The sequence below is a fragment of the Sceloporus undulatus genome, chromosome 3, assembly GCF_019175285.1.
Source record: "Sceloporus undulatus isolate JIND9_A2432 ecotype Alabama chromosome 3, SceUnd_v1.1, whole genome shotgun sequence".
NCBI lineage: Eukaryota > Metazoa > Chordata > Lepidosauria > Squamata > Phrynosomatidae > Sceloporus > Sceloporus undulatus.
In genome coordinates, this window is record NC_056524.1 from 49,452,507 (window position 1) to 49,473,927 (window position 21,421).

Below are 21,421 nucleotides of genomic sequence, written 5' to 3' on the forward strand. Positions count from 1 at the left end.
GAAGGGGAGGAAGAGGCAGCTGTGGCAGGGGCGAATAGGAGGATGAGGATGAGCAAGGAGGTGGTGGGGAAGAGAAGAAGGAAGATGAGGCAGTCTTTCTCAGAGTCTCCCTCAACTGTTTCCTCCTCATAGTTATTTATCCTGCCCCCCAATCACCTTCTGACCCTCCTGTCCACATCCGCCCAAAGGGAGGGAGAGCTGAAACACGCAACACATAATGGACCCGTCCTCACAACACCAAACACTCATAAACACACCCACACACCCTCCTCTGAATCTACCCAAAGGGAGATGGAGGGGGGGCACAAAACACACAATGGTCCCTTTGTCACAACACCACACACTCACAAACACAAACCCGTACATCCCTTTCTTCCCACTGCCATTTCACACACATAAACCCACAACACACAGACTAACCATCTATGGATGCCCCTGCATCAGTACCAGGGAGCAAAACATAGCCAGATCATACATTAACTCCACCAGTCTTGTAAAATATGTTCCTCCTAAATGGGAGGGGGGAAGGCGGTGGTCACACCCTTTCTCTTTCATGACCTGCAGCCACTGCCCTTCAGGGATACTTCAGGAGGAGGAGGAAGGAAGAGGAGAAGAAAGAGAAATGGTGGCAGTGGTGAAGGGAAGAGGAGAAGGAGGAAGGAAACAAGGAGGAGGAGGAGGAAGAGCTGATGAGAGGGAAAAGGCAGAGGAGGAAGAAGTGGAGAGAGAAGGAAGAGCAAGAAGAGGCAGTCCCTTGCTGCCTGCCGCAGTAAGTGTGGCGAGGCAGGCTTCAGGGGCACTGGGGGATGAAATGCCATTGTCCTCAATGGTCGCATGGCGATGCCACCATTGAAGACAGTGGACTTGAGCATCCAGGATTTTGGTATCTGCATGGGGCTCTGGAACAGATCCCCCATGGATACTGAGGGCCCACTGTATTAAAATAGATTACTTATTAAAAGAATAAAAATACAGTTAAAAAGATAAAATTTTAAACACTTTAAATGACACAACACCCTATTCCTTTAAGAACATTATTTTAAAAAATCTGCCTTCATAAGAAGGTTTTAACCTGCTGGTGAAAGGCCAACAAGGAGAGAGCCATTCTGATCTCCTTGGACAGGGAGTTCCAGCGTCTAGGGGCAGCCACCAAGAAGGCCTTTGCTAGTGTCCCCACCAAGTGCGTTTGTCATGGTGGTGGGACAAAGAAAAGGGCCTCTTCAGAGGATCTCAGGGCCCGGGCCAGTTCATACCGGGAGATATGGTCTGCCAAATATCATGGACCTGAGCCATATAGGGCTCGCTCTGCCTGTCTCTGTCTCTTTCCATATATATCTTTGTGTGCACTTGGAGACACTAAGGTCTTAGTGTCAGAACAGCAACATCTTTTCAAGTACACAACAATTAAGTTATAACAATAGGTTTGTTAGAAGTGTCTTGGACATTCCAAAGAACATTGTGTGTATACATAAGTAATTCTATCAGTATTCGGAGACATTGTTATTTTTCCTTTTCTTGTACTACCTCAGAAATCACTCTGAAGGACCCACTGAAATTTGACAACACTGAACTTGAAAGAGGATAAGAGAAGCTTGGATGCAAACATAGAGCACCATGTACACTTCCTTGAATTCTGGTTGTCATTTTCAAATAAAGAAAATTGTTGCTGTCAACTCCATCTCTCTCTCTCTCCAGCAGTCTCTAATTGGCAGGGACAGTCCTGTTTAATCCTTTGTCTTCCCACTTTCTGAGCTGCTTTTAAAATGTTCCAGTGTCTCTCTCCTCCACTATTCTCAGCTTATTTCAACTGCTGCACACCAAGTTCAAAGTACAAGAGTAGTTTCCACTCAGTTAACTCAGCTGAGCAGAAAACAGGAAGGAAAACTTAAAGAACATCAAAATAATCGGGCTCTGCAGGAGCCTGCCAGGTGGAGGTAGCTTGCTTTTTGTTTTTTCAGGAAAAAAGGAGGAAAAGGTCCTGCCCAGTCCTCAACTACTGACTCACAGGTGCTAACCCACAACTGCCAAAGAGGAGGAAAAACGCTTGTGACTCATTGCAAAAAATATGAGATCTTCTGACTGCCTGTCCACTAGCAATCTGAAAATGATGGTTCCTCTCAAGTCTTGTGAGAAGAGTGCTTCTTGCAAGAATTCTATGATCCAATGGAATTAGAGATCTTGTGTCAGCCTGAACTCTTCTGCTCATAAGATCTACATGAAGAAGAGGCAGCCCCTTGCTGCCCGCCACAGTAAGAGAGGTGAGGCAGGCTTTGCGGGCATCTGGACCTCAGTCACCTGCACCTCAAAAAATTGGAAGCAGGAAATGTGTCAACGACATTCAAAACAGAGAGATCTCCACAACATTTCATATGTAATTTTTGAATTTTTTGCTGCCTGAAATACTTTGGGGTTGTTCTGCTATGAGTATGCCTTGCGCCCATACTTCCTATTCATACTAAATTGAAAAATACGGGATTTGGTGTGTCTCATACTGTATACAGGACAGGATTTTCAGGCCCAAAATGTGGAACATCTAATATGAAATGGGATATCTGGGAACCCTAATGGATATAGATAATGTACAAATGTTGTCCTGGGATAAGAAAATTGTATGGCTAACAGCTTTTCCGTGTGTGAGAAGTTGGAATGTTCATGAACATTTGCAACATATCAGGTTACCTAATTAGTGCCAAAATCACTAATATCAGATACAAGAAAACTGCAGAGAGAGATAAATCAGGAGGAAGATTTATTGGAAAGATTCACATAACTTTTTCAAAAGTGAAGTTTCTACTACTTTCACAAGAAAAGAAAAATTATCCCAAGTTTTAAGAAATTATACCTGATATCAAAAGAATTTATGTGAGCACTTCTGTGTGCAAAAAGGAAGAGCATGAATAACAGTGGTAGGAGCTGTAAATAAGTATCTGGAGCTTCTTTGTGATATTGCCAATAGTACAAATGTCCTTCCTTAGTAGAACCTCAATTTGCCACAATTTTAAATACATTTTTAAATAGTTTTCTATTTCATCTGCTTTTTATTGTGGAATTTTAAGTATTCATCCTTGCTTCTTTTAAATTTTATTATATCCTGATACTGCTGCCTGGGGATATTTTTAGATGGCTGTACTATAACTTTATGGATTGTTCTTTGTTTTCCCTTTTTCCTTTTTTTCCACCCCCTTTTTATTATTTTCTTCCAGAAAAATTCAGTATAGATAAAATAAGAATGACAAAATAAAAAAAATATATAGATTTTAAGGCATATGGACAACAAAGTTTTTACACCACAAACATGATCAGAAAGAAAACCCATTAGCATAAATCAATGTCATGACTAAAGAACATCATATATTCTGCAGTACACAAATTTAATATTTTGTCTTTATAGCAAGCTAACAGATGAAAACACAAAACAAACCAAGCAGGTAAAAAAGAAACAACCATCCTTATGGGCCAAAATTCTGCAAAGATACCAGATTCTGTTGATCTTGGGAAGTAAGCAGGGTCAGGCTGGTTAGTACTTAGCTGGAAGACCACCAAGGAATAGCAGGTGCTATAGGCTATATTTCAGAGGAAAGCAAAGGGAAACTTTGCTTTCCTCTGAGGTGGAGTATTCCTTGCCTAAGAAAATCCTATGAAATTCATTGCCATAAGAACAGCCAGCTTGAAGGCACATACAAACATATGACTGTGCTACTAATGAAAACTGATCTATGGGCTAAAGCAAACTCCAGTTGCTACTTAGTGAGTCTGAGGCTGAGATAATCTTTCATAGCCACCTAGGCTGAATTTCATAGCTTCTTCTGCAGTTTGGAGAAACTAATCCTAGCTTACTTAATGGGACATTTGTCATGCTTGCTCTGTTAATGTTACATGAAATTCTTTGAATACTTAAGTGGTATATAAGTGCATTTGTTGTGGTCTTTATTTATTAATTCTAGGAACTGAAGTTTGCATAAATGCCTGGTGCACATTATGAGATACAAACAAATACAGCAGATTCTACAAAAGAAGAAAGCCCATTTCCCCCCAACAGATGACAGCTGTGATTATGGCATCATGAAATAGCAAAGGCAACTGGAGAATCCATGATTTGTTGACCTATCTGTGACTCATCTGCTTGCTAATTCTTTGTCCTTTCTGGTGCAGGCAATGAAGAGCTAGGCTACCTCCAGACAGCTCCTTTGTCCAGTGACAAGAAGTAGGAGGAAAAGTACCTCTCAGAAGAGGGGACAGCTAGTGCTATGCTTTAACAGTGCTTCTTCCTGTCTTTAGATTTTGTTGGAAGAACCATGAACAACACAATTGTGTTAGGGCATTGTACTGAAGAAGAATCAGTATCAAAATGGGTGAGAAAATGAATAGTGATATCTCTTTGTAGAAGTTACTACCTAGAATTGTTCTCACTTAACATTTATTTTCCTAAGGAAAACTGAGCCTGCATTATCAAAACAAGCTTCATTAATAGGACATTAATGGACTTACAGCTGCAGTAATAAGAATCTGAAAAGGTTACATTATTTTTCTAAGAAATGTGTGCCACTACACCTCTGTTTTCTGGTGTGTTCTCTCTCATTTTCTTTCCCCACATGAGTTCAATGTGTTGGGAGCTTGCAATACTTGCTACTGTAGTACTCAGGGCCCAAACAGACAGACCAAAACAAAGCTGCTTCAGGTCACTTAGGACAGGCATGCGGCTTTGGCGTGGCTTCTGGACTCTTAAGACAAATGCATCATTTAAACAGCATACTTCCAAAGTGACCCAAATCAGCTTCACTTTGTCCTGTCTGTTTGGGCCCTCAGTTTGTTTGTTTTTAATTTATTTTATTTTATTTTTTTAAAAATAGCCAAACAATGCTTCTGATGTCCTGGATGGTTTCGTCAATTTCCTGCATTTGCTGCATTTTTTTATTCCCAACCTCACATGAGTTTCTTTTTAATTTTGACACATATCAAAATAAGAAAAGTTTCCTTCTCTTCTCCTAAAATGAAATTCTTTGAGTTATAGTGCTACTGTGCATGCCCTGTCCTGGACATCCTCTCCAGGGAAAAGCCTGGGATGGAGCAGCCTGCAAGGGAATGCAGACTCTCCTCCTGCTTTTCTGGAGAGGAATCCCGGGATGGAGCAGCCTGCATAGGTGCATGTGTGCTCTTCCTCTGTCCTGGACTTCCTCTTCAAGGTAAAAGTCAAGGACAGTGCAGCCTGCAAAGGGTACACACACTCTTCTCTTCCTCCTCTGTCCTGGGCTTTTTCCTTAGAGAGAAAGTGCAGGGCCAGAGAGCCATGTAGGGGGAAGAGGGTCCAACTGGGTGTCAACTTTTTTCTGGGTGTCACTCAGTGCAGACCGGACTCCCCGCATTCCCCTAGTGATGCCACTGCTTCAAAGGTCTCTCCAGATTCCATAGAATTGTGTAATTTCCCTAAATCAGCAATGAACATGCTGCAGCACTCAGAGAGCCCTGTCACATGATTTTAGTCTCTTCTGGAGTTCTGGAAGGCCATGCTATGCTGGCTGCAGCCTCATTTCATGTAAAAGGAAGTGATGATGCATCACTGCTAGTCACTTTGATGAGTTTTGTTGGAAGGAAAGGCACACCCTGAAAAAGCATTATTTTGCCAAATTTGTCCCAGGTGAGTGAAGTTTTTTTTTAACAAAAATTCTTTGGGAAACTGCTGGGGTTTGCGGGTTGGTTGGTGTGCTGTCCTACGAATGACATTGGATTCTCTTCCCTCAAAGGGCTATATGTAGGCTGAAGAATTCCCACATCTGCCCTAAACCTTAACTCTGTACTCTAAGTGTGAATTTACATTGGTTCTAGGCTATTATCAAAATTGATAATAGGGTTTATTGGACACTTTGGCTGCATTCCCACTTACTATTTAACCCGGTTTGCAATTTGCTTTCGCATTGGACCAATGAATCAATTCCACATGAGTGTCATTCCCACTATGAAACAGGATTTTTTAAAAACTCAATGGTGCGGTACATACTGCCCTTTTGGGGCAGCCTTTTATCTCCAGGTTGGAGGTAGGGCAGCCTCACCAGCAGTCCTGCAGCCCCAATCTGGAGTTTTTTCGGACCACGGAGAAGCGGCAAAATGCTGCTTCTCCATGGCATGGAAAATGGGTGTCATTGGGGCTTCATGCCCCTGGACACCCTGGCATCCGCAGCCATGGAAGAAAGGGGCCGCTTGGCTCCTTTCTTCCTGGTGTCATTCCCGCAGCCATCTGGCGGCTGCGTGAATGAGGTATACACCCAGAAGGAGCTCTGTTTTGGAGCTCCTGCTCGCACTGCAGCCAGGCACCCATAAGCGGCCTGGGGCAGCACACAGATGTCATGGACGTGCCGCACCATGCCATTTGGATGTGGTGCGTTCATGATGTAATCATGGCAGCCCCCATGTAGATGGGAGGCCGCCATGATTATGGCGCCGCCACATACAAGGGTTGGTGGGTGTGCATACAGTCTGGATCATGACAATCCTTTTGGGGGGTTTTCAGAAATGATTATCATCCCAACTGGAATTTTTGCTGCTCGATCTGTTCCATTTTTTAAAAATGCCAGTGAAGCTAATTGTTTTGCTGCATCACTGGTGACATGGCCAGGCGTTATTTTGCGGACATAGCAATGCATAATTTTGGAAACACGAAAATGGTGCCCTCCCTTTCCAAATACTTTCTCTGGTGCGTTACAGACGGGCACAAGAGGCGTCGTCATCACACCGTGATTACGCACAAGGGGTGGCACTTCCAGACGTGCCTTGCCCCTCGCGCGTAATCGATATGTCAAAATGGCGGCGCTCTATACAGATGGGCGCCGCCATCTTGACGTAGCGGACACTCTGCATCTGCATGTCCCAACCTGGAAGAGACGTCACGAGTGCGCGCTTTGGCACTTGCGACGTCTCTTCCGGGTTGCCGGAAGGAGCGCGATTTCTGTGCTCCTTTTTTGCAGCGCGGAAGAGTCGCACGGTTTGGCTGCTACGGCTCCTCCGTGCTGCAACCGGCAGCGGCCCAAGACCGCCCCTTTTGGGCGGTCTGTAACGGGCCACAGTTTCCAATCACTTTTTAGTCTCGTGGTTTGCCAGCAAGGGTCATTATACAAAAGCCCAAAGTCAATTAGGTGGAAAGCCCTTGCTAGATTAGGTGCCTCAGTGGGATGATGGGAGATCACATTACCAATTCAGTAAATTAAAAACAAAAACAAAAACACATCAGATCCCCCTCCCCCACACAACAGATCCCTTCCAAATGAAAAGCAAAAACAAAAACACATTTTACAGTGGAGAATCCTGGCCAGATTCAGGAGGAATTTTTCAGTGTAAAGACAAAAAATTAAAAAGCCACCATACACATGGGTAGACAAAGGGCAGTGCTCAAAAAATGGCAGATTTAAAGCAGCCGAAAGCTAGATGGGTGACACTCCCTGCCAAACCCTGTGCCATGGTCCCTCCCCTCCAGTGAGATTAGATTCTGATCTGAAGGTCATTCCTACTTGTTGAGCACACTTGTGATTCGGTTCTTCTTAAAAGAACCTCTTGAAAAGTAGTGACAAATGAGAGCAGGTTTTCTATGTTTACCCACTTTAAAGTATCTTTATTCAACATCCATATTTCATACATTTAAAATAACCATTGATACATTATATATGTCTCTTCAAATATTTGTACATATTTGTGTATATTGTTATGTTGTGATTTTATTTGGTTTCTCACAGAGTTTACCGGCTTTTAAGGAACTTTATTGTATCAGAATCAGATCGAAACCGACTTCATGTGGGAATGACAGACACATAACCTGGTTTGTAATTTGATTTAAATCATAGTGGGAATTACCCCTTTGCACACAATTCAGAGGGGAAAAACACTCTGGTTTTTATTATGTTAAGGGCTTTCCACATTCACTCTAGCATCTACATTCTGGAAACAACACTTAGGTAATATCAATATGCTAGCATTCCTCATTATAAGGTTCTTTCCAACTCTAGCACTCTATGCAGATGATGTTGGTAGCCACAGCACAGCTCCAAATAGGGAGGGTACAGTGGTATAAATCGTATTCACCGAGCAATGTTATTCTGGCATTGATGTTGTGTTAATCTCTAACTTATCCCTTCTTTCAATTGGCTTATTGCTTTAACCTGTGGCAAGGGATTGGGCTACAACAGAATCATGTGGCTTTCCTGATGTTTATTATTATAAACACACACACACACACACACCACCATTCTTCACCATTGGCCATACTGGCCAGAGGATGCTGGAATTTGCAGCTTAACAACATTTTGAAAGTCTCTTCCAATTCTGTCATCAGCCAGCCAGCAAGCTAACTATTTTATTTATAATCCACTTTTCCCAAGAATAAGACTCAGAAGTGGCAATTTTCCTTTAAGACATGACACCCCCCAATTCCTTGCATTCCTTCCCCAGATTTTTTTTTTAAAGCAAACAAACCTGGAAGTGGACCTCTTGACACTTCTCGTTTCAATTTTGGGGGGCAGTGGCTACTACACAAAGATTAAAAGTGTAAAATATCCATATATGGAGTTGCATATTGATTATACTACACAACTGTAGAGTGACAATATTGACAACCAAATGCAAAACTGAAAGAGTTTCAGCAGAGGCAGATAGATACTCATTGGCTAAAATTCCATATCTGCACATGTAACAAAATGTCCATCAGTTTTGATAACACAGCATATGCAACACACAAACAAGATTTAAAGAGGTGCATGTGGGAATCACTGGAATGACCCCTGAATTCCTGGAGGTTGTTCATCACTATTTGACTGGAAAGACTCAGCCCGTTAGAAGGGAAACTGAAATGAGAAAGACAATGTTGGATTCTTTCAATTTCCTTTCAGGTATGGTTGTCATTCCAGCAGGGTTTTGCAAGTGAAATGCAATGGAGGGTTCTTGGCCTTTTCCTGGCAAAGTGTATTGGGTTACTCACAGAATTTGATGTCCCATCCATTTCCCCAGAGACCCATGTGTACACTTTAAAATATTTGTAGTGTCATATAGCAGCAAGATTCAGTATACAAGAATGTGTAAATAAATAAATAAATAGAAGACACACAGGTTGCAGATAGTTCATATTCACTTAGAACATCATGAACACTTTTTACACATTCTATTTTTCTCAGCTCCTAGATATACAATATATTTACTAGACCTCAAATCTAATGTTCCTTACTCTAAATGCCTATTGTTAAGGGGGATTTAGTACACTTTGTATTTCAGTATGTTCTCCAAGGCTCTTTTACTGAACACAATTTCCATTTCATCTTCTGCGCAACAAAACTGTGGAGCTGTCATTGATGACAAAAGAATGTGCAATGACTGTCATCATCTATTATCTATAGTGGCACCTCATAACCTGTTTTAGATTTTATTTAAATATCTACTAGAAGGCAAAATATTGTGTAATTCTATAAAAATGATTTTTAGGGAGGGAAAGTTTCAACTGGGTTTTAAATTCACATCTATGAATTTCAGTTTCCAAACCACTTGGTCATCAGTGGAATTATATCCACTTATGAAATCTGTACACTAAGATCTTTTCCAGCTCCTTCACTGAATAGAGCACAACACAATCTTAATCTGCCTTTGATTTATATATGTGGTTGATTTATAGTTGAACATATACAGGAGTAGTTGGTAGGAAATCTCGCTATGTCCAATGAGAGTATTCCATAAAGAAAGCTGCTTCTGCTTTTGACATTATTACTAACTTTAGTTACTCTTCAATACAGGGGCTCAAGGTAGTTTACAAGTTAAACAAAGTACAATATTGTTAAAACAGATAAAATGATAATATTATATTATTGATATTAATTTTTATTAATGTATTATTAAAATGGGATTATGTTGTCATAACCAAGAAATCCAGCAGTGGCTTGGATATGAGCTTTGAAGTTGAGGCCAACAGATCTCTCTGAAGCCTTTGAAGGAGGACTGAATGGCCCTTTCCCTCAATTTTGTCCCTCTCAGTCTGTTTTAGATCCACATAGGCTTTTATATAAAAAAAGAAGTAACATTCTAGTCATTTGTTTTTAAAAAAATAAAAATACTCATAACAGGCCATAACCAGGTGAAACCACCAAATCCATGAAAGGTCCAACTGCATCCTTTATAGGCTTCAGTGAGCATTGGACTAGAACTCTGGAGACCAGAGTTTGAATCTTGATTCAACTATAGAAGCCCACTGGGTGAAATTGGGAAAGTCACACTCTCTGCACCTAAGTGAAAGACAGTGGTAAACCCTCTCTTACAAAAGCTTAGCAAGAAAATCCTATGAAAGATCACCATAGTCTGGATCAACCTGAAGGCACATAATGAATAGGCTCTCGCCAACAGCCAGAGCACAAAACCTGAATAGAACTGAGGTCTCTGAATTTCAACATACATTTCTCTGACCAAGGAGTTTCCTTGTAATAGCATCTCAACATTTTAATTACTCTCACAAGCAGCACCGTTATTTACAAAAGACCTAAGTATACAGTAACTGTTGCTGAAATGCAGCAGGCCCTTGATATCTACTGGGGTTTGGTTCTAGGACCCTCTGTGGACACCAAAATCCATGGATGCTCAAGTCCTTTTAAACACAATGGCATAGTAAAATGGCATCCTTTATATAAAATGGGAAAATAAAGGCTTGCTTTTTATCATGTATATATTTTAAAATAATTTCAAGCTGTGGTGATTGAATCCATGGATATGGAGGCTGAATGAAGTAACATGTTCTTAATGTTAAAAATAAAAAATGGGTCCTCCCACACTTTCACCATCATTTATCTAAAATCAAAGAGATAACACATGTCAGTTTCAACAATATGCATATGCTCCAGTTGGCTCTAGAGATGCTGTAGTGGTTTGGGTGTTAGACTAGGACTTTGGAGACTAGGGTTTGAATCCTCTCTCAGGCACAGAAGCCCACTAGCTGACCTTGGGCAAACTCTACTCTCTCTCTCATCTTCAGAGAAAGGGAAAGGCAAGCTCATCTGAACCAATCTTGTCAAAAAAGTTTGCCTTAGGGTTACCTTATGGCTGCTTTAAGTCAGAAATGAGCAAACTAAATCTAAACCATAGACTCAAATAACAAAAATTAGAAATGCTCCAAAAATAAGGAAGATGCACCTGCAATAGATTAAAAGAAAATGAAGGGGAGAATTTTCACAATTTGAGTTGACTTAGGAAGTTATTGCTTGTATTAGTGAAGTTAATGAGGCACAGTTGTCTCTTATCAGCTCCATGCAGAATTCTGGTATTAGCCACAGAGCTGAACAACATTATAAATGTAGCCAACCTTTGATCACTCCTGAAAATTGAATCTTCAACTAAAACAACAGCTTAAGGTGATGGTCTGAGTGACAATGCTGTGGACTGTATAACATTTTGAGAACAATCTATGGGTACATTTCCACCAATTTTATTTCCAATTCTTTCCATGGTATAGAGTTACGTGCATGCTTAATTGAAATGATTGAGACTGAATGGTCCCAGAAAGTACTCATCCTTGGAGTCTGATTTACGTGAATGGATGCTGATATACTTTGGCCAAACTTTCTTTCTGAGATAAAGAGTAGTTTAATCAAATTGTTTCATTTTACTTTTATCTAGCTTTCACCATGTTTCAGCAACTCTGTCAGCAACTGCCTAATCATATGCATGGGTTCTCAGCAGTAAGAATGACTGTACTGAATGGAGCTAAATCCTGGGTGAGGGCCCTTTCACACTACACAGTCATAGCACTATGATTCCACTTTAACTCCCATGGCAACATTCCATAGAATCCTGAGATTTACATTTTAGGGAAAATCACTTGGAATTCTCAGCCACAGTGCCCCTTCAAACCATAAACCCCACAACTCTATAAGATGCAGCCATGGCAGTTAAAGTAGGCTTATAGTACTAAAACTGTGCAGTGTGAAACAGCTCGAAGTGTATACTGGTTTGCTACCATAATCTATGACTGTGATACAATCTAATATTTGGGTCTGTTTTGAAAATATGGACCAAAATAGATATTTATACCTATTTTTAAAGAAAGCCTGCTTAAATTTGCACCAGTTGAGAATTCCAAGGGTTAAAGATTCAGATTTATATTCTGGATGCAGTTCTAGTCTAGCTAAAGTTTCACACAATTTTCCTCCATGGCTTGGAAATGCCGTGTTTTGGACTACAACTCCCAGAACTCCCCATATCAAAAAGTAACTTTTCTGAATTACAGCTTTCTGTTGGAAATAGCCCCTTTCTAGACTTTTGTTTTCTCTAAAAGTTTCAGTTGTAGTTAACATTAATGGTGGTGGTGGCAGGAAGCTGGGTGATAGTGGTGAAACAAGAGCAGTATGATAACTATAAGCACAGAACTCTGGTCAGAATTCTGGATTGGGGTGTCATGGGTTTGTATTTGAGGATATTTGATATATTGATTGTATATTAAGAGTGTGAGGTAAGTAGCTGGGATGAAGGAGAGAATGGAACATTGATGTGAATGGTCATTGGTTCAATGTTTAGGAGATTTGCATAATGATGAATGATGGTGGGAGTTTAGTTTGAGTTGTCAGTGAATTAGCCCAGGATCTGAGAAGAGTGTAGTTAGGAAAAGGATTTGAGTTAGACTGGGGTTGGAGTGAGAGAAGGTAGTTTAAACTGAGTGGTTGGTAAGGGTCAGAATTAGAGTGAGATAAAAGAGTAGATTGTGTAATCTGCTCTGTTATGTTTACCTTCTGTAAATAAAGATTTTTTTTGTGATTATACACTTTTGGCCTCCAGTATATGAGAGCCTGGATTCAGAAAAAGTGCCCGTGGTGGCAGCACTGAATATAGAGGGGTAGGGTCTATTGTTGTGTGCCTTTAAGTCATTTACGACTTATGGCAACCACAATGCAATACTATCACTGGGTTTCTACCCTTTAACCCACCAAACATGAAAACTTCCTTTATGCTCACTGCTTTTCTGCTTTTAACACACTGACTTAACAATTTGGGGTTATTGTGTATTGACATTTTACTATGTACCAGATTGCTTTTACTGTAAGCCACCTTGATCCTAACTGGAGTAGGCAGGATATAAAGATGTTGTTGTTGTTGTTAGCTCCACTGTGTTTTCTGATGTCTCAGTGGCAGAAGAAGACACCAGCCTTGATTTTTTAAAAAAACTTTCTTCTGGTAAGTAATGAATTTGACTTAAGCTGATGAAATTCTTTAGGTCAACCAGTCTTTTACCACTGTAGACTGTCACACTGGCTGGAGGTGTGTAGCTTGAAACAAGTCTGTTTGACAATAAAATATGCTGTTCGGCAGTGGAATATGGTGACTCACAGTGTGGTGGAGTCTTAGTCTTTGGAGGTTTATAAACAGAGGCTGAATGGCTATTTGTTGAGAGTGCTTTGATTGTGCATTCCTGCATGGCAAGGTGTTGGACTGGATGGTCTTTGTGATCTCTTTCAACTGTATGATTCTATGATCTTCTAAGCCCTCCTCCAAAATATTCAAAGAAGAATAATACAGGAAATCATACAAACTTGTATTTTGATAAGAACATTCAAAGAACAGTAGAAACAGTCAGAAATGTTTCATTTCATGGTAACATATCCAGAATTCCAGAGAGCTACATTAGATGAAAAGAGAGGCTTCTTGATCATGATTGATCTGACATGATGAACTTGCACAGAGAGCACAAAATGTTTATGGAAGACTGCCCCAACCTAGCATCCTCAGCCAGCATGGTCAATGAAGTGGAATGGTCCTGTCACTTTTCATTAACAGTAGTTTCCTGTTAATGAAAAGTGACAGGACCATTCCACTTCATGGACGGGATGACTGAGACATTGCTGGATGTCATGTGATAATCTTCATGCAATTGCGCGATAAGGACAGGAGCATCCCACTTTTCTCCCATCCCTTTTCTCCGTGTGATAATCTTCTGTGTCTGCTTAAAACAGGCAAGGTAAACAGCAGCTACCTCGAGAATCATTTATCAAATATGCACAAACAGCAAAATAGAGAGAAAAAGAAACTGGACAAACATGGCTCACCAATTAACTCTAGCATATTAAGCACAAATCTATAAATCTGGTACCAAAATGGAAATCATAAGAAAAGTGGAGGCTAATGACACTTGTCTTCAACTTGTCTCCAAAAGGTTAAAAAAAAATTTTTTTTTGTCTTTACTTATGGTAGGGTTGCCTCACCTGGTTGTTTCATTTTACAAGGACATGTTGGTTTTGAATAAAAGGTTTGCTGAAATTTGTTAAACTTGTCCACATATTTGTGGTCCTTATTCTTTCCATTTTATTTCTGCCATTGGTACCAAAGCTTTATTAAAGAATACCAACAAGCATATCCACTATTCTAACTGAAGCTGCATCCACATGGCAGGAATAATCCATTTTGACACCACTGCCATGGCTCAGTGCTATAGAATTTGGGAATTGTAGTTTTGTGAGACATTTAGCCTTCTATGTAAATAATAATAATAATAAATAAAATTTTTATTTGTACCCCGCCCTTCCAAACGATCAGGGCGGCTGTAGGGAGTTCTGGTGTCACAAAAAATTCCCCGAATTCCATAACATTGAACTGTGGCATTATTTTTCCAGTGTGGATGCAGCTCCTGATATAGCTATATTAGAAAACAAAGAAGTAATAGTAACTAGATAGCCACCCAGCTGGGGAAAGCTATATATTTGGATTAAAAATCACAGACTCCCCCAGCTAGTATGGTTTCTTCTCCTGAAATGATTCTCAGTTAGCTGTGCATTTGCACATAATATGTAGTTTGACCCACAGGGAGTGATCTTTGCAGAGCCTTTACATTCCCTGATTTAGCCAACCCTTGAGGATTGTTATGAAGACAATATCTTGCTCTGAGCTTCTTCGAGGAAAGATAGGAGATAAAATATAACAAACCCAAGACTGTCAAAACTGGAGACACAATTAGGTAATTTTTGCTAATTAGGATTGTCCCCTCACCTCACATTGGCTAATCGTATATTTTGGATTAATGAAGGAATTTTATTACAGCTTTGTTTTTACTTGGGCCCTTTTCATATGTAAGGCAAATAGTCTGAATGTAAAAGTTACACTGATGAGAATATTTATCAACGGCACTTCTCAGGTGTTGAAGTACTATTAAGAAATATTAGTTTCCAAATTAAGAAATCTTCTTAACATAATTTGTCATACATTTTTCCCTAGGTCAGAATGGGTGGGACATGTGCCTTCATCCATTTCCTTGGGCCACTTGAAGTTCACTGGACTATAAACAATTATGAGGAGGCTCCTGCTTTAGCATTTAGTAAGTGGTTATATGACAGTTGCTGTGCTGTAGCTCAACCAGCAGTGGTGGCCTATGGGCAGCAGCTGATATCCATCTGTGCATAAATACATCCCTTGAAAGAAGGAGAGGAACACAACCACCACCACCACAAAACCAACAGAATAAAGCTCCATGCTCTAAATTGCACATATATAAATGTTTTTATATATGTGCTTCAACCAGTAAGCTTCAATATGGGCAAACAACATTTTACATTGTCTTGTTCAGGAGAGATAAACTGCAGAAGATGTCTTTCAGACAAAATGACTGAATCTAGAGCTGGACTTCAAGGCCGAAGTCCTAGTCCTGACAACCCAGGGAAGCTGTATATGACCACTCAGAGAGCAGCCAGTGATAGCAACAGTGACAAAAATTCCCAGTATCAGCATCTGGGACAGCATCAGTTGACTCTGCTTGCTGCTGAATCCTTTCTTTCTCCTGATTTTTTTTTTAATTTAGAGAGCCAGCTGGGCATGCATACGGTTACAGATGCTCATTTTATCATTTTTACTCTTAAGAGATACCTTTTCCTGCCTAGCTATCCATTCATCTTGGTAGTGGGAGTAACCCATGTTAGCCAAACCAGCAGAATTTCGTGGCTTCTTCATCAGATGCATTATGATTATTTTTTAATAGACGAATATGATGTTTAGCATCAGGGAACCAAAAAAACAAAAGAAAAAACAACAGCTCTATTACTGTAGCCAGGAGGGTACTATGACTGAAGTGAATTTATGAAGCAAAACTATGAGTAAAAAGTATTTATTTTCTTTCTTTCTTTCTAGTTCAGTGCTCTTTCTTTACTTCATTCCAAGATATCAGACATATAGAAACAGTGGTTAAGCATTAGTCCAGAATCTTCTGGGCTCATTAGTCTCCCCTAGATTTCCTCAAAAAGAGCCTGATCAGTTACCTTCTGGGAATATTCTATCTGTAGATCCTGGACTGAAGGCCCATGGGATCCCTTTCAACTATTATTATATGATACAAAATCATCCAGTTGTATTACTGCCCCAGCCATTGGAACAGTAGTTTAAAAAGGAAGATATCTAAGTTCTGTTTCCAACTAGAGAATTCAGTCAATCTTTAGTACTTAGCTCCTTTCTTTTTCCTCCCTCTGCTATCCTGCTCTTTTTCTTCTGTTCAGCAGAGTAATAACTACAACCAAAAATGGTGCTCACATTTGATTGTTACAACCCAAAGTGGTTGTTATATCTAAAGTATACAGATTTCATTTGATAGTCATCATTGTAGCAATAGCAATAGCATCTTCATTTATATATCACTTCATACCATCTAAGCAGAGGTTCTCAACCTGTGGGTTGCGACCCCTTTGGGGGTCAAACCACCCTTTCAGAGGGATCGCCTAAGACCATCAGAAAACACATATTTCTGATGGTCTTAGAAACCGAGACTATTGGTTGGGGGTCACCACAACATGAGGAATTGTATTAAAGGGTCTGGGCATTAGGAAGGTTGAGAACCACTGACCTGAGCAGTCTCTGAGCAGTTTACAACTGTTAGCTAATTGCCCCCAATAAGCTGGGTACTCATTTTAGCAACCTTGGAAAGATGTAAGCTTGAGTTGAGCCTGAGCCCTTGGCTGATGCTGAACTCACAACCTTATGGTTTGTGAGTGAGCGGCTGCAGTATAGGCATTTAACCATTGCACCACCAGGGCTTGTAGATTAAGTGACTGAAGCTAAACCTTCAAGAAGTGGGATGCTGAGAAACTAAGAGGTGTGACATGCTACACGTATTGTTCAGGAGCCTTGCCTTGGAATACCATATGTTCCTTTGAGGCTTTTGTGCAAACATGAGGCTCTTAGGCTTCTAAAAAAAGTATGACTGACAGCTCCATAATCCATTTTCTAATACACCATTCTGATTTTAACCATCTAAACAGATAAACAAACATATGGAAAGCTGGAAGCACAAAACTAAAAGCAGTTTGGTTTGAGATTTTTTTTTTTGCCAATGATAAGAACAGCTATACTTAAATTATTAACAATATTGAAAACACTAGCTGACTTGTGAATAAGAAAAAGCAGCAACAGCAGCAGCTTTTAAAAATGTGCAAGTTCCATTATATTGACCACACCAAGGATGATCTGGCTGCTCAAGGACATGGGACTGTTTAGTTTTTAAGAGCTAAAAAAACAAAACAAAAACAAGTGACATAGGCAGCCACTTTTTTTTTGAGCAAAGGAACTACGGGGAATGGCTTCCCCTCTTTAATTTTAGTATCAAAAGTGGCACATGGATAAGGGTAGTTTAAGTTCACTTCAGCCTTAGTGTTTCCAGATAAATGTTAAAATAAGATACCACCCCTATACAAACATTATCTTTTGTAAGCATCAACGGACTTTCCAAATTTAGTGTGACCCTAACACTTCTGGAGAGGACTTATATCTTTTCCATCCCAGTATGCATTGCCAGGCATAACCTGATACCTGTATATCTAATAGTGACTCATTAATTCTGCAGTCCTTACTTTGAGATTGCAACATACGGCTGAGCAACTTTCCTTTTTTTTTTTTTTTTTTGCCCCATTACCTAAATTTTATACCACTATCCTGGTAAAAAGTTCTGGAGTACTTGAAAGCTTGTGTACATTTGTGGCATTTGATAGATCGTACATGAAGTTATTGCTTACTGTGTTTTTTCTTCCCTATTGAACCCACACCACTACCAGCACACCTCTCTCTCTCTCTCTCTCTCTCTCTCTCTCCCTCCCTCCCTCCCTCCCTCCCTCTTACACACACACACAGGATGTCCACAGTCTGGTGAATATTGATATTCACACACACATGACATACACTTATAGGTCACAGTTGCTGATATAAATGAATACTGACAATTCCATATGGATGTCATGAATGAGAATTTCATGGCTATTTCTCCATTTTAGGATAATTCACCAATGAATGCTGCCTACCGTCATAGCCAGAATTTTAACAATTCTATTTTTTTTCTCAACATTCACCAATTTTCAGCTGTTTTACAGATTGAAAAGGTATGATGGTCCTTAATGGACATGTAAACAAAAATGTTCTGCTACCAAAAATAAATAACTGATTCCTTTTAGGGAAAGTGAGAAATCTAGGGTAGCATTATCAGAAACAAGTCATTTCTAGAAAATATCATATATATCATTGATCAGGATTACCATGATTCACATATGGATAAGCTAGATATTGCCAAAGTACTGCATTAGTAGACGGGTTCAAAAGGATGTTGTTAGGTCACTTTGAATCAACCTGGTGTAATCCCCAAAGTCTTCTGCACAGCTTTGAAACCAAAAAACAAATATTTTGAAGCACTGCATTAAAAGTTGTCAAGGAAAAAAAGCAACCATTTTCCAATAAATCATTTAAATCTTTGAGCAAAATAGCTTTGTTACAGCCACCTTTCATTTCACTTTGCTTCAGCAATAAAAACTAAACAACACACTGTAGAGCTAATTACAACTGCAGTGGTACAAGGACATTTTTTATAAAAAGAGTCTATTGTTTTTTAAAAAACTGTAGGCGGGTTGTCAGATGGTTAGGTTTGTCTTTCCCCCCATATAATTCATTTTCCTTTCAATGTGATGACAGTTTATTAAGAAATCCAAACAGAGAGAAACTAGAAAAAAAGGAGGACAAAAAAAGGAAATGTTCAGTCCATTCACTGCACATGAACCCAGGCTGAAAGCATCTGAAGAGGAAACTCTTTTCACATTTGCTACCTTGTATTGACAAGAAGCAAAGCTGACTCTCTTCACAGAAGAGTGTGTTGAACATCCTAAACTTAGACAATGCAAAGTACACACTATAAAACCACAGAGAGGTGATGCTAGCATAGGATCTTTAGAAGGAGAAAGTTGTTTGTTTTGAATCTAGATCCAAAGAAGTTTAAAATTAGAAACAGAAACAAGAGCAAACTTTTACTTCTTCAGATCAATACAGCAGAAAGAGATTGGTGGTAGCAGATGAATGGGGAGAATAAAAGAGATAAAATGGAATTTTTGAGAACAAAAGCTGAACATGCCTATTCTTTAAGGTACAACACATCCTAAATTAGACTTTGGTTTAGGAATATTTGTACAAGCGTAGTTGTAATTTTGTGCACTGCCCTTAGGGCCAGTAGGACTACAGCTCTAAACACACCTGCTGGGGAGTACATCTCCTTGAGCTATATGGGACTCATACCCAAATACACATGCACCTTCATTTATAAACAAAAGTGAAAAACAAGGTCACAGCAGAAGGCTGATGAAGAATCTTGGGTAATGTGATTAAAGATTTGTGATTCCTGATGTTGTTCTCCCCACTCTCCAGAGAACAAAATTAGGTCTCCATAGTCATCACAGGTTGTCCCCCCCCCCTTATTTCAAATTGGTATCACCTCAGGAGCAGCAACAGTTGACAGGAATTTCATACCATTATTAATTATGTAAATATATATATAGAGAGAAAGAGTTTTGACAGGTACAACTTCTTCTGTCACAGTTCTATAAGGAGAAGAAAAGCTTCACTCAACACCGCTCCCCTTTCAGTATAGCTGCTCAAGGCTAAGAGCCTTGTCCTCTATTGCATCTGATCAGCCTTTACCTCAGTAACCTAGAGGCAATTCCAAGGCACTAACCTCAGTGCTAATTGGAAGCAATAATGACCATCATCCACTATTAGTTGCCTGATACAGTACCTTAGCTGAAAGCAACAGAGTGGACAGACAGGTGAATTTCATTTGGCAGATGATAAGCAAAAGCACAAATAGGTAGAGGCTCAAAAGTATCCCATGGAGTAGGATGCATGCGTGTCTCACCTCAGGGCTATGTCTGTTCAACCCATGCCAGGTAAAGGATCCACATGTTAGCCATCTCCAGTCAGCACCAAGCTCAAGAGTCCCCAAGAGTGGTATGTACAATAGTCCAGGCTGCAAAGAAAAGCACCTCAGTAAACAGCAACTGAAGTGAAGTGAGGCAGCAAAAGCAACCGAGAAACAGACTCTCTGGCTCAGCAGCTGCAGCCGGCACTTGCTGCTGCTTCTATTGTTGAACGGCTTAGGAAAATCCAAAATTGGTTTGGTCACTGCCACCTGCTGGATATTTAAATCACTGCTTGATCAAACCCCATAGATTTCTGCCATTCACAATTCTTTTTTAAATCCCACAATGGTTGTTACTAGTAACTTTCCTCCTTGCCTTGTAGATAACTCTCTGAAGTAAAGCTTGGCATGTGGAATGAGTAAAGGTTCATATAAGAGATTGTTCCAGGTGTTCCAAGTAATACAACAAACAATGTATAATCTATCCCCATCACAATGTCTAGTATCCTACTGTCACCCACAGTCAATATTGTGAATACATCAGTGACTTGCAGAAGCAGACCAAAGAATGACCAAATGTAGGTCAACATTTATATTGAAACATTTAGATCTTCCATTTTGTTCACTTTGCCCTTTGCTTCTGTTTTCCCTCAGAGCTATTCTTAATAATATCCAATGCTTTTGATAGCTCAAAAAGCAAATCCAAATCTATACTTACATTTGGATGAAATACTAGCCATCCAGAAACTTACCATGTCAATCCCCAAATATTTCAGCTCATTTCAGAACCATCTGTCATAGAATCATAGAATTGGAAGTGACCACAAGGTCCATCCAGTCCAAAGCCAGCATTCTAGTGTGCAGTAAAATGGGGTTCTTGGCCCCATCGCGTTCTCGTCACGTTCCGTGCCCGCCCGTGCGCAGGCACGTTAGAACACACTGGGGAATGTTTTAACCCTAGTGTGATAAACTTCTGTGACTGGCCCCTAGGAAGAACTTCTTGTCCATAAGAGCTGTTTGACAGTTGAACACACTCTTTATGTCTTTTTATGTGAAAACAGACTACCTTGGCTATATCTGCATATTTATCTTGGAAGAAATTCCACTGTAGGACTTTCCTCTGAATCAACATGTATGGGGCTATTCTGCACGTTTTCCTAAACCTTTTAGCTGCAGAAGAATAAACTGGCTATCCTTATACAAAACAAATAATATAATAATATAATAGTTTATCAGGCCATATCCTTAAGTATTTCTTAAAAAGTCAATGTGACTTAC

At 39.9% G+C, this 21,421-nt stretch overlaps 1 protein-coding gene across 2 annotated transcripts in view; it reads right to left on the minus strand.

The window, feature by feature from the left end:
- The window catches only part of HTR1F (5-hydroxytryptamine receptor 1F), a 178,846-nt gene extending 158,445 nt beyond the window's left edge, over positions 1–20,401 (minus strand). For both annotated transcript variants that reach the window (XM_042456160.1, XM_042456161.1), the window contains exon 1: positions 20,141–20,401. The gene's annotated coding sequence lies outside the window, so the exon portion shown is untranslated. The remainder of the gene's footprint in view (positions 1–20,140) is intronic.
- Between the last annotated feature and the right edge of the window lie 1,020 nt (positions 20,402–21,421).